The sequence below is a fragment of the Drosophila albomicans genome, unplaced genomic scaffold (assembly GCF_009650485.2).
Source record: "Drosophila albomicans strain 15112-1751.03 unplaced genomic scaffold, ASM965048v2 utg000241l_pilon, whole genome shotgun sequence".
NCBI classification, from domain to species: domain Eukaryota; kingdom Metazoa; phylum Arthropoda; class Insecta; order Diptera; family Drosophilidae; genus Drosophila; species Drosophila albomicans.
In genome coordinates this window covers 1-13,228 of record NW_026263573.1, presented here as the reverse complement: position 1 = coordinate 13,228, position 13,228 = coordinate 1, and the positions used below count along the sequence as shown (strand labels likewise).

At 41.9% G+C, this 13,228-nt stretch overlaps 2 pseudogenes; both read right to left on the bottom strand.

Annotated features, from left to right (window-relative positions):
- Positions 1-5,016: 5,016 nt before the first annotated feature.
- Positions 5,017-7,754, bottom strand: LOC117577497 (large subunit ribosomal RNA; annotated as a pseudogene).
- Positions 7,755-8,109: 355 nt separating this feature from the next.
- On the bottom strand, positions 8,110-8,287 carry LOC117577513 (5.8S ribosomal RNA; annotated as a pseudogene).
- Positions 8,288-13,228: the final 4,941 nt, after the last annotated feature.

Below are 13,228 nucleotides of genomic sequence, written 5' to 3'. Positions count from 1 at the left end.
CAGATCTTGACCAAACAGCCAGTCGCTCTCCTCCAGCGGGTGATCGCGCTTGAGTTTGAAACTAATTGCCAATTTCTTGGCAGCCAGATCAAACGGGGGAACACCAGCAAGAACTTGCAGTGCCACAGTGGACACTGTACGGCACACCGGTAGGTATCCAAGAAGGATGCGCCTTTGGCAGGACAATAGGTGCCTCCTGGCCCTTACTAGTCTCATCGCCGTGGCATACCACACTGAGGCACCAAATAGCGCACAAGGCACCATGAGTCCAGTGTAAATGGTCCGCTTGGCACGGGGACTGATCCCCCAGTCGACCCGTAGTACGCGTGCCAAAACACCAACGACTCCGCTCAGCCGATCACGTAAAGACGCGATATGCGGGTTGAAATTCAACCGCTCGCCGACCGTGATGCCCAGATACCGGTATTTGTCAGCGTAGGGCAAGCTTGCTCCAGCAAACCGTACCCCAGGCCGCCTATTAGCCGATAATTGGCCTTTCAGCAACATGACAGCCGTCTTACTGGTGGAGACGGACACGCCTACCTCTGTTCCCCAAGCTCCTACGATGGACATGTACTCCGCTCCTTTCGACTCCAGATCGTTTCGGGAGTTTCCCTCAACGAGAAGCAGCAAGTCGTCTGCATACGCGCTCAGTTTGCACAAAGGCTCCAAGCGCCGAAGAAGCACGTCCATCATGAGGTTCCAAATGAATGGACCACTGATGGAACCCTGTGGGCAACCTCTGGTCACCAGCACAGATGCTTCCTCGTATCTGCTGACGATGCACGCACTCCTGCCAGAGAAGAAGCTTCGCCACAAGCTGGCTTCTCGGCAGCCTGAGTCGATCAGCCGGCGTAGCACAGCATCCCACTCCACGTGGTCAAATGCTCCTTTGAAATCCACGAAGATTCCGAGTACATATCTTGCCGGGCTGGCGTCGACAGTACTCTTCACGTGTCTCCAGGCATCCTCCACACAGCGTCCAGGTTGAAATCCAAATTGCCATCTGCAGCCCTCCGGGAGCATGTCCTTCATTCGGCTGACCATGATACCCTCGAGCACCTTACCAAAGACTGGTAGCAGACATATACCACGATAAGAGCCAGGATCGCTCCTGTCCTTATCGGGCCCCTTGAGAAGTGGCACAACGCGCGGGCGTTTCCACTCAGAAGGGAAATGTCCTTCGGCTAAACAGCGGGAATACAACGCTGTAAGATGCTGCGGAATAGCACGCCAAACCTCTTTACAGATCACTCCAGTGATGCCGTCCATGCCAGGCGAGCGTCTGCTCCGTAGCCTGGCGACACAAGCACTCACTTCGTACTCGTCGAGTGTGGGCGGAAGCACATCTGGGATGGCAATCGGTGCATTCGACTCCGCAACGGGGGAAAAAGTTACGGAGGAGCACTTTCGCACAGTCGTGCCATGTTACGACTGGCTCGCCATTTACCCGTAGGCAGCCCAGCTCGGAATTCCGTTTGTGACGTCGGCAAATCCTGTAGACATGCCCCCAGGGGTCATCCCGATTATCTCCAACGAAGCGACGCCAGTTGTCCTCCTTTGCCGACACAGAATAAGCTTCTTGTACTGACCCACGGAGATCCGCAGGTCGGTAGCAAGTCGCCCTGCTTCATCGCTGCCACGACGACGAGCATTCTGTAGCCGCCGCCTCAGTCTCCTGACCTCTCGGCGCTTCGTACTGAGGTTGGCATTCCACCAGACCACTTTCCGAACGGCTCTCGGCTGCCTGCGTCCAAATACATGGTCGCATACACTGTGAACCAGTGCACGCGTTGCAGACACCTGGTCATCAATGGACATCTCCGTGTAGTCCTGCGGGAATTCCTCAAGCTTGCATACAAGCTCACCACGGAACGACTGCCAACGTGCATTGGAGAAGTTCCAGGACGGAACAGGAGCATCGCTCTCAACTGTGTCTCTGGGGTCTCGCGTCACCTCAACACAAATCGTGTTGTGGTCACTGAGGTCCCACTCGTCCACTCTCCAGTCATATGCGGCCCACATAAGCGCTGCTTCGTTGGCAATCGTGACGTCGATATCACTCTGTCCGCGGTGATTATCGAACGTATACAAACTACTGACCTCATTTAGCACGCCGGCTCGGGATTCTAGAATCCATTCGGTCAGCAGCTCACCCCTTCGGCGGTTCAAGTCGCCACGAGCACGCTCGAGCGATTTGCTGAACCACAAGGGGGACACTGCATTCGCATCCAAGCCACAGATAACCGGATTGCTACCAGCCAGTAGTAGCACGGCATCTAGATACGCAAGGTACGGTTCCAAATCAGTGTTGTATTGGCAGTACACGGAGCTCAGGAAGATTGAGCCAAATCTTCCAGTGACACTCACGCATACGCCAAAGTCCGTGATGAGCGACTCAATAGGCATACAGATGGCATCCGGGTCGTCCAAAAAGATGGCAGCCTTCAAACGCCGATCAGCAAACACACGCATCCCGGCTGGAATGCCCGTAATGCCGTGTCTTTTGTCGACGTATGGTTCCTGCACCAAAGCGAACATGTGGCGGGAGTCTCGCACCCGAGTTGCAAACTCAACGGTAGCGGCTCGACCTCGACCACAATTAGCTTGGATGAAGCTAAACATTTTAATGTCTAGCTTGCACCCTTGCTAAGACCGCACCATATATTGGGCACGTCTCCGACAGCATGTAATGCCCGGAGGGAAGCCCCTTGAAACGGCAGTTTCGGCAGTCCACCGGGCTAGCACATTTCAACGCTACATGGCCGGTCTGCCCGCATTGGCGGCATACTTCGTTTTTCAATCGGCATTGTGAAACCTTGTGGTCGAATCCCACACAGCGATGACACGCGTATGTTCGGACGAGCGACCTACAGCGGAAGGAAAACCACTTGATGTAGACCCGTCCGGTCTTATCAAGCACCGCTTGCGCCTTTTCGTCACATTCTAGTGTCAGATTGATTCTGACACCGTCAGTGACCGACCACGGCTTCGACGCCATATGCACCATCTTCTTGAAGGCCGACGGCGAGAACTCCTCCTTGAAGTGGTTCTCATAGAGCTCGTCCATGAAGACTTCCGGTAGAATCGCTGTGTCCACGTCGAACACGGTGACTTTCGACCTCACTCCACGGTTGCGCTCAACCTCCAGACCGACCTCGTTGAACTTCGCGTTGGCCACCACTTTTTTGATTTCACTTCTTGACGGCGTACGAATGACGGCGCCACCGCGCTTCAATTCACGGATTTCGTGAACCCTAACGCCCAGAGCTGGAGCAACTTGGCTCATTACCTTATCGGCAATCTCCTTGCCCGACACTGTCGGGTCCTTGCTCGTCACCACAGCCGACCACGTTTCCACGGGCTTCTTGGCTGCAGGAGCATTTCGAGGTGCGGCAATCGGGGCAACGCCGGAGACAGCTCTGGTGCCAGCACCACTCGTACTTGGGGCCGTAAAGGGCGCAGCAGCTGGTTGGCACAACGCAACCTTCGTCTCCAAAACGGCGTTTCGCACAACTAGCGCGGTCACCAGCTCGCCAAGCCGGGCAGTTGCCTCCAAAACGGCGATGGCCGCTTCCGGCGCCATTCCAGCGCGCAGCACAGCGGACCTCACCGTCTGGTCTACACCCGCCAGCTGAGCCAATACGGCATCAGACCCTTCCTTCACCACACTGGCAGCAACAAAATTACCAGCAGGAGCTGGACAGGCAGGCCCGCTCATTCGGGCGATAGCCTCCACCGTAGCGGGTGCAGGGGCGGCAGTAGCAGCAGCAACTCCATCGGCGACTCCAGCGGCGGTTCCAGCAGCGGTTCCAGCGGCGGCTCCAGCGGCGGATCCAGTGGCGACATCGTTGACGGCTGCTCCATCGGCGTTGGCTCCAATGAAGGAGACAGCCAGCCGCTTGGCAGAGGAGGCATCGTCGCTCGCAACCAAGATGGGCGACGATACAGCCCTATTCCGCGCCCGTCTGCTCCTTTTCTCTTTCACTTTTGGGCGATCCTCTGAAATGGACATTTCAGACTCGCTACACACACTCGACATTCCGCGCATTTTATTGTTCATCACAACAAACCGCAGAAGAAATACTGCAAGCAGTAAAACCCAAGCAGTGCAACCAGTACACTTGTGGCAAGCAGTGTACTCAGTGTAAGGTCCAAATTAACAAGCTTTTGTCCGTGACAAAAACTGTGAGCTTTTCTCAACTTTCTTATTTTCTTCTTCTTCTTTTATTGCTATTCACTGAAAGAACTAGGACTAGAACTAGAACTAGAACTAGAACTAGAACTTTTCACGCACGTGGTATTAATTTTCCACAAAAGAAATTAAATTTCTCGGAAAATCTAAGTGTCACTGTCACTATTTTCTATCCAAATTATTGCGTTTAGGTTCCCGCACGGGACACACTAAATTCCGTCTTTGTCGGCACTGTTTTTATCGTGTTACGCGATTTTCGTACGGAGCGCACGGGACGCACGTCTGCTCACTTCGGAAGTTCGTTCGCAACTGAGTAGATAGGGACAGAAATAAACTCGAGTTTAACGTGAGCACCTGCCATGTTGGCTTAATCCCACGAAGCCCGAGCTTAGGAATCAAATTAAGCGTTGATCAGCGCCCCCTTGGAATTCACCGCAGGTACACATTTGAAGGCCAGTTGTTTGGACTGGACACTTCCTCCTGTGTGGGGAGCGAGGCCCACCTAAAACCTCTTCCGATTTTTGGTTATCGGCAACCGGTTGATACGTACGCAACTCCACGCTGAGTATAATCCTCATTGTCCGCGCTTTGGACTACCACAGCCACCACGATACTCCCCGAAGGGCCGCACCAAATACCAGGACGGACAAGTCCGCAGGCACCTGGTTCCCGTGGTACCAGAAAATCACCTCTGGTCAGGTGTCGTATTTGCTACTATACTACCAATTAAACTCCAAACAGTTAACGTTGGTGCCGTACCTCCTTAATCGCCTTTTACGATAAGTGGGGGTCCACTGTGGTTGGTATTCTTTACTACATCCACCCTGCCGCCAACCACACGGCCAAAGTAGATAGGGACAGTAGGAATCTCGTTAATCCATTCATGCGCGTCACTAATTAGATGACGAGGCATTTGGCTACCTTAAGAGAGTCATAGTTACTCCCGCCGTTGACCCCGCGCTTACTTGAATTTCTTCACTTTGACATTCAGAGCACTGGGCAGAAATCACATTGTGTCAACACCCGCTAGGCCATCACAATGCTTTGTTTTAATTAGACAGTCGGATTCCCCAAGTCCGTGCCAGTTCTGAATTGATTGTTAATTGATAATCGTTATAATTTAAAAGAACTAGCTGGTTGCCCAACTAGTATTCTTAAAAATTTTAGCAAGAAAGTTCCACAATTGGCTACGTAACTAAACTATCCGGGGAACAAGAAATACCATAAATGATAGAAACTCTATTACCCAGAACGAGCACATAAACCATGTTATTGTTCCCAATCAAGCCCGACTATCTCAATCTTCAGAGCCAATCCTTATCCCGAAGTTACGGATCTAATTTGCCGACTTCCCTTACCTACATTATTCTATCGACTAGAGACTCTTCACCTTGGAGACCAGCTGCGGATATTGGTACGGCCTGTTGAGAAGTTTGCGTGTCCCCACCATAAATTTTCAAGGTCCGAGGAGGAAAATATCGACACAACAGTATATGTCATGCTCTTCTAGCCCATCTACCATATCTCTCTGCGAAAGACTTCCATGGTAGTACGGCTATAAAACAGAAAAGAAAACTCTTCCGATATCTCTCGACGGCTTCTTTATGGTCGTTCCTGTTGCCAGGATGAGCACGAGGCCCATATTTAATAACAAACGGATACTCAACAGGTTACGGAATTGGAACCGTATTCCCTTTCGTTCAAAATTATTCAAGTTTTTTAATTATGACAAAATATAAATTTTAGTTACTTTTTTTACTTGAAAATTTTCGGCTTTCGCCTTGAACTTAGGACCGACTAACTCGTGAATCAACCACTGTTCACACGAAACCCTTCTCCACTTCAGTCCTCCAAGGTCTCATTCGATTATTTGCTACTACCACCAAGATCTGTACCAATGACGGCTCCATGCAGGCTTACGCCAAACACTTCTAAGCACACCATTGTACCTTCCTACTCACTAAAAGTTTCAAAATTTATATTACAAGTAATATAAATCATCTACTTTAAGCGGTAATGTATAGGTATACAACTTAAGCGCCATCCATTTTAAGGGCTAGTTGCTTCGGCAGGTGAGTTGTTACACACTCCTTAGCGGATTTCGACTTCCATGATCACCGTCCTGCTGTTTAAGCAACCAACGCCTTTCATGGTTTCTGAATGAGTTGTTAATTTGGGCACCGTAACATTACGTTTGGTTCATCCCACAGCGCCAGTTCTTGCTACAAAAGTGGCCCACTGGGCACATTATATCATAACCTTAAACTTCATATCAAGAAAGTTAAGGTTCTTACCCATTTAAAGTTTGAGAATAGGTTAAGATCGTTTCGACCCTAAGGCCTCTAATCATTCGCTTTACCAGATAAGATTATTTTATACAACAGTTAAATGCACCAGCTATCCTGAGGGAAACTTCGGAAGGAACCAGCTACTAGATGGTTCGATTGGTCTTTCGCCCCTATACTCAATTCTGACAATCGATTTGCACGTCAGAACTGTTTCGGTCTTCCATCAGGGTTTCCCCTGACTTCAACCTGATCAAGTATAGTTCACCATCTTTCGGTCACAGCATATATGCTCAAGGTACGTTCCAGTTAGAGGCATAAATAATATAAATATTATTATACATAACTATATAGAACGCCCCGGGATTGCGTTAATCAACTATAAATAGTTAAAAAACTAATCCCAATAATAGTCAAGTTAATTACGCTATTAGGTTTATATCCCAATAACTTGCACATATGTTAGACTCCTTGGTCCGTGTTTCAAGACGGGTCCCGAAGGTATCCTGAATCTTTCGCATTGTTAATCATACAAGTGCTTATAATAAACATAAAAAATCAATGATAATCATGCCATTATATAATTCCGAAAAAATTAACGCACTGTACTCATATAATCTATCAGCACTTTATCAAATTTTTGAAATTTATTTTATGTTAAAATGCAAGCACTCTAATTTAAATAAACTCTTATCAAAATTGTTTGATAAATTCCATACATGCTAATAGATTACAATGTCCTTATATGGAAAAAAATGCACACTATCGTTATAATATTGATTAAATATTACAATTCTAATGATGAATTTTTCCATAAACGGATATTCAGGTTCATCGGGCTTAACCTCTAAGCAGTTTCACGTACTATTTAACTCTCTATTCAGAGTTCTTTTCAACTTTCCCTCACGGTACTTGTTTACTATCGGTCTCATGGTTATATTTAGTTTTAGATGGAGTTTACCACCCACTTAGTGCTGCACTATCAAGCAACACGACTCTTTGGAAACATCATCTAATAATCATTAACGTTATACGGGGCTGGCACCCTCTATGGGTAAATGGCCTCATTTAAGAAGGACTTAAATCGTTAATTCATCATACTAAGAATATTGACGTTCCATACACTGCATCTCACATTTGCCATATAGACAAAGTGACTTAGTGCTGAACTGATTTCTTTTCGCTCGCCGCTACTAAGAAAATCTTGTTAGTTTCTTTTCCTCCCTAATTAATATGCTTAAATTCAGGGGGTAGTCCCATATGAGTTGAGGTTGTTTAATTACACTTATAGACAATTCTCTGCCTATTTTGAAATATACTATTTTTTCTTGAAGGTCCATAATATTCACAAAAATTATTCTTTATACCATATTCGTTAATAAGAGGCAATTCTAGTTTATAAAATAATATATTTTATGCTAGACATTCCTCAATATTATTTGAAATGAATAAAGAACATATAATTCTTCAAATTTCTCATGCAACAGAGTTTTAGTATTTTCATTTATTAATTCATATTATGAATATCTTAAGCGAGAACTTTTTAGATTCACACTTATATTATCCAATAATATACAATGTGCTTAAAATTCCGAAAAATTTTAAACAACTTATTTAGCATAGTTCTTACAACCCTCAACCATATGTAGTCCAAGCAGCACTAAAAAATTAATTAAAGTACATAACAGCATGGACTGCGATATGCGTTCAAAATGTCGATGTTCATGTGTCCTGCAGTTCACACGATGACGCACAGTTTGCTGCGTTCTTCATCGACCCATGAGCGAGTGATCCACCGCTTAGAGTGATACAATTTTTTTTTTATTTCATTACGTCAAGAATATTTTTATTGAAAGAAATTAAAATACACCATTTTACTGGCATATATCAATTCCTTCAATAAAATTTTTTTTTTTATACCTAAATAAATGTTGCGAAATGTCTTAGTTTTACATAATCGATAATAATAAGATATATGACAAGTATATTTTAGCTAAATTTATTTATTATGATCAACATATGTAAAGCGTTAACCTGCAAACAGGTACAACATTGTTTTTCTTTAGGTGTTGCGAACCAATGTATGCGCACTGGAATATGCACAATACATTTGCAACGCATGTATATTATGGTACATATACACGCAGTTTTTTATTTTATCCCAACACACATAAAACACTCTTAATACAGTATATAATAATAATAATACATGACAAACGGTTTTTTAGCTAATTTAAATTATTATATGTTGCATAATTGTATCTCATATGATGAATAAAAATATTTATATTTATTAGTTACATAATTTATTAAATATTGCAATTCCCTAAAGAGAAAAACAAATTTAATTTTATTAACGGTTAGATGCATTAAAACAATAATGATCCTTCCGCAGGTTCACCTACGGAAACCTTGTTACGACTTTTACTTCCTCTAAATAATCAAGTTCGGTCAACTTTTGCGAAACAACCGCAACACACAAGGCGTCACAGTGATCACGTCCGGAGACCTCACTAAATAATTCAATCGGTAGTAGCGACGGCGGTGTGCACAAAGGGCAGGACGTAATCAATGCGAGTTAATGACTCACACTTACTGGGAATTCCAAGTTCATGTGAACAGTTTCAGTTCACAATCCCAAGCATGAAAGTGGTTCAGCGGTTTACCCGGACCTCTCGGTCTAGGAAATACACGTTGATACTTTCATTGTAGCGCGCGTGCAGCCCAGGACATCTAAGGGCATCACAGACCTGTTATTGCTCAATCTCATTATGCTAGACGCAATTTGTCCATTTAAGAAGCTAGTGTCCTTATAATGGGACAAACCAACAGGTACGGCTCCACTTATATAAACACATTCAAACACAATAAACATTTTACTGCCACCATGAATGAAGGCTATATAAGCTTCAACACCATAAATCCTGAAGATATCTATTTAATATATTGAGTCTCGTTCGTTATCGGAATTAACCAGACAAATCACTCCACGAACTAAGAACGGCCATGCACCACCACCCATAGATTCGAGAAAGAGCTATCAATCTGTCTTACACACTTATGTTCGGACCTGGTAAGTTTTCCCGTGTTGAGTCAAATTAAGCCGCAGGCTCCACTCCTGGTGGTGCCCTTTCCGTCAATTCCTTTAAGTTTCAGCTTTTGCAACCATACTTCCCCCGGAGCCCAAAAGCTTTGCGTTTTTCCGGGAAGCGACTGAGAGAGCATAAAAGTAGCTACAACCCAATTGCTAGCTGGCATCGTTTATGGTTAGAACTAGGCGGTATCTGATCGCCTTCGAACCTCTAACTTTCGTTCTTGATTAATGAAAACTCTTTTGGCAAATGCTTTCGCTAGCGTAGTTTACGACGGTCCAAGAATTTCACCTCTCGGCGTCCGAATACTAATGCCCCAAACTGCTTCTATTAATCATTACCTCTTGATCTGAAAACCAATGAAAAGCAGAAACAGAGGTCTTATTTCATTATCCCATGCACAGAATAATTCAGGCATTTGAAGCTGCTTTAAGCACTCTAATTTGTTCAAAGTTAATTGTACCGGCCCACAATAACACTCGATGAAGAGCACTAATGCAGGTTTTTAAATAGGAGGAACATATAAAAAAGTACAAAGTACTAATTATATATAAGAACTCCACCGGTAATACGCTTACATACATAAAGGTATAGTACTAACTACAATTGTAAGTTGCACTACCCGATGAAGCACAAGTTTCAACTACGAAACGTTTTAACCGACCAACACTTTAATATACGCTATTGGAGCTGGAAATTACCGCGGCTGCTGGCACCAGACTATCCCTCCAATAGGTCCTTGTTAAAGGATTTAAAGTGTACTCATTCAATTACAGGGCCTCGATATGAGTCCTGTATTGTTATTTTTCGTCACTACCTCCCCGAGCTGGGAGTGGGTAATTACGCGCCTGCTGCCTTCCTTAGATGTGGGTAGCCGTTTCTCAGGCTCCTCTCCGGAATCGAACCCTGATTCCCGTTACCCGTTGCAACATGGTAGTCCTAGATACTACCATCAAAAGTTGATAGGCAGACATTGAAAAGCATTCTGTCGTCGGTACGCAGACCATACGATCTGCATGTTATCTAGAGTTCAACCAGTGTAAACATCTTGCGATCGCTTGTTTTAGCCTAATAAAAGCACACGTTCCAGAAGGTCCGTGTTTTAATTGCATGTATTAGCTCTAGAATTACCACAGTTATCCAAGTAACTGTTAACGATCTAAGGAACCATAACTGATATAATGAGCCTTTTGCGGTTTCACTATTAATTCGTGTGTACTTAGACATGCATGGCTTAATCTTTGAGACAAGCATATAACTACTGGGCAGGATCAACCAGAATAATGTTCATTTCATTATGTAAATATATTTAAAATATAATTACATAAATCTTCAAATATGTAAAATACATGACAACTCACAAATATTTTTTGAATAACAAAACGATAATATTCAATAATTGTATATATATATATGTTATACTTGACATGTACTATACGAATGTGGCCATAATTAGATAGCATTCACGTTCGCTAGTTATAATTCACAATTGTTTATATAAATAATATATACTTATATATAAAATATATATGCATATAATCGTTCAAAAATATCATTTTATTTCAACTTACTAAATATATTATATCACACATGCATATTTATAATTTAAATTCAATTAATTGAATAAAAAATTATTTTATTTTGATGACAAATTGATAATTTTATCTAATTCTGCATTTACGTGTAGACAATATTATATTAGTAAAACCTCCGTCCACAATAGTGTCCTAGAGGATTTTTCAATTATTCACAAAATATTAATTCCTTTAGCTACGAAACACCGTCTTCTTTTTGAAAAAGACATTTAATACATTATATGCTTATATAATAGTAAATAATTATATAACCATATAATAGTATCAATTTTTATATCGATGAGACTAATAATTAATTAATAATAACATAATTATTACTTAATATGCAAACTGAAATATATGCATCCAATACATATATACGTGATGAGCACACACTGCCACCATGTATAGGTTTTGTGACACGTTTTCTACAATGCTCTTATTTTATTTAGTATTACCATCTAACGTATCTTTTTGTTGCACTAATTTAATAATACAACAGTAAAAACTTCATTATTTTTAAACTTTTTAATCATATTGCTTTCTATATGATTATTTTCATATATTATTTATATATGACTTATGCCGGCAAGACTCACTCCATATACATAGTCATATATATTCACTTGTGAAATTTTTTCTCATATGACATGCCTGCTCGACATCACCACCCCTATATAGGTTTTGTGACACGTTTTCTACAACCAGCTCATTTTACTAAGGTATACCACCTAATGTATCTTTATGTTGCACTAATTTAATAATGCAACAGTAAAACTTCATTATTTTTAACTTTTTTTAATCATATTGCCTTCTATATGATTATTTTCATATATTATTTATATATGACTTATGCCGGCAAGACTCACTCCATATACATAGTCATATATATTTCACTTGTGAAATTTTCTCATATGACATGCCTGCTCGACATCACCACCCCTATATAGGGTTTTGTGACACGTTTTCTACAACCAGCTCATTTTACTAAGGTATACCACCTAATGTATCTTTTATGTTGCACTAATTTAATAATGCAACAGTAAAACTTCATTATTTTTAACTTTTTTAATCATATTGCCTTCTATATGATTATTCATATATTATTTATATATGACTTATGCCGGCATGACACTCCATATAAATAGTCATATATATTTCACTTGTGAAATTTTTCTCATATGACATGCCTGCTCCGACCTCACCACCCTATATAGGTTTTGTGGACACGTTTTCTACAATGCTCTTATTTTATTTAGTATTACCATCTTAACGTAATCTGCACAGATTTAATAATACAACAGTAAAACTTATTATTTTGCTAATCATAGTGCTTCTATATGATTATTTTATATATTATTTATATATGACTTATGCCGGCAAGACTCACTCCATATACATAGTCATATATATTTCACTTGTGAAATTTTTTCTCATATGCATGCTGCTTCGCCATCACCACCTATATAGGGTTGTGACACTTTTCTACAACCAGCTCATTTTCATACACCTAATGTACTTTATGTTGCACTATTTAAATAATGCATACAGTATATCATATGCCTTTCTATAATGTTAATTTTTCACCTATGACACTTCATATAACATAGTCATATTTTTCACTTGTGAATTTTTTCCATATGACAGCGTGTGTTTTTGTGACACGTCTTTCTACAATGTCTTATTTTATTTAGTATAATTAACGTATCTTTTTGTTGCACTAATAATTATTGCTTCTAATATTATTTCATTAATTATTATATATAATGCATATGTCTATATATTCTCACTTGTGTGAAATTTTTCTCAAATATGACTGCCTTCTTATATGTATTCTACAACAGCTCAATTTTACTAAGGTTTACCATAATGTATATTGCACTAATTTAATTAATGCAACAGTATAAACTTCATTATATTCTACAACTTTTTTTAATCATATTGCCTTCTATAGATCTATTTTCATATATTATTATATATGACTTATGCCGGCAAGGACTCACTCCAGTATACATAGTCATATATATTTCACTGTGAAATTTTTCTCATATGACATTGCCTCCCCGACCTTCACCACCCCTA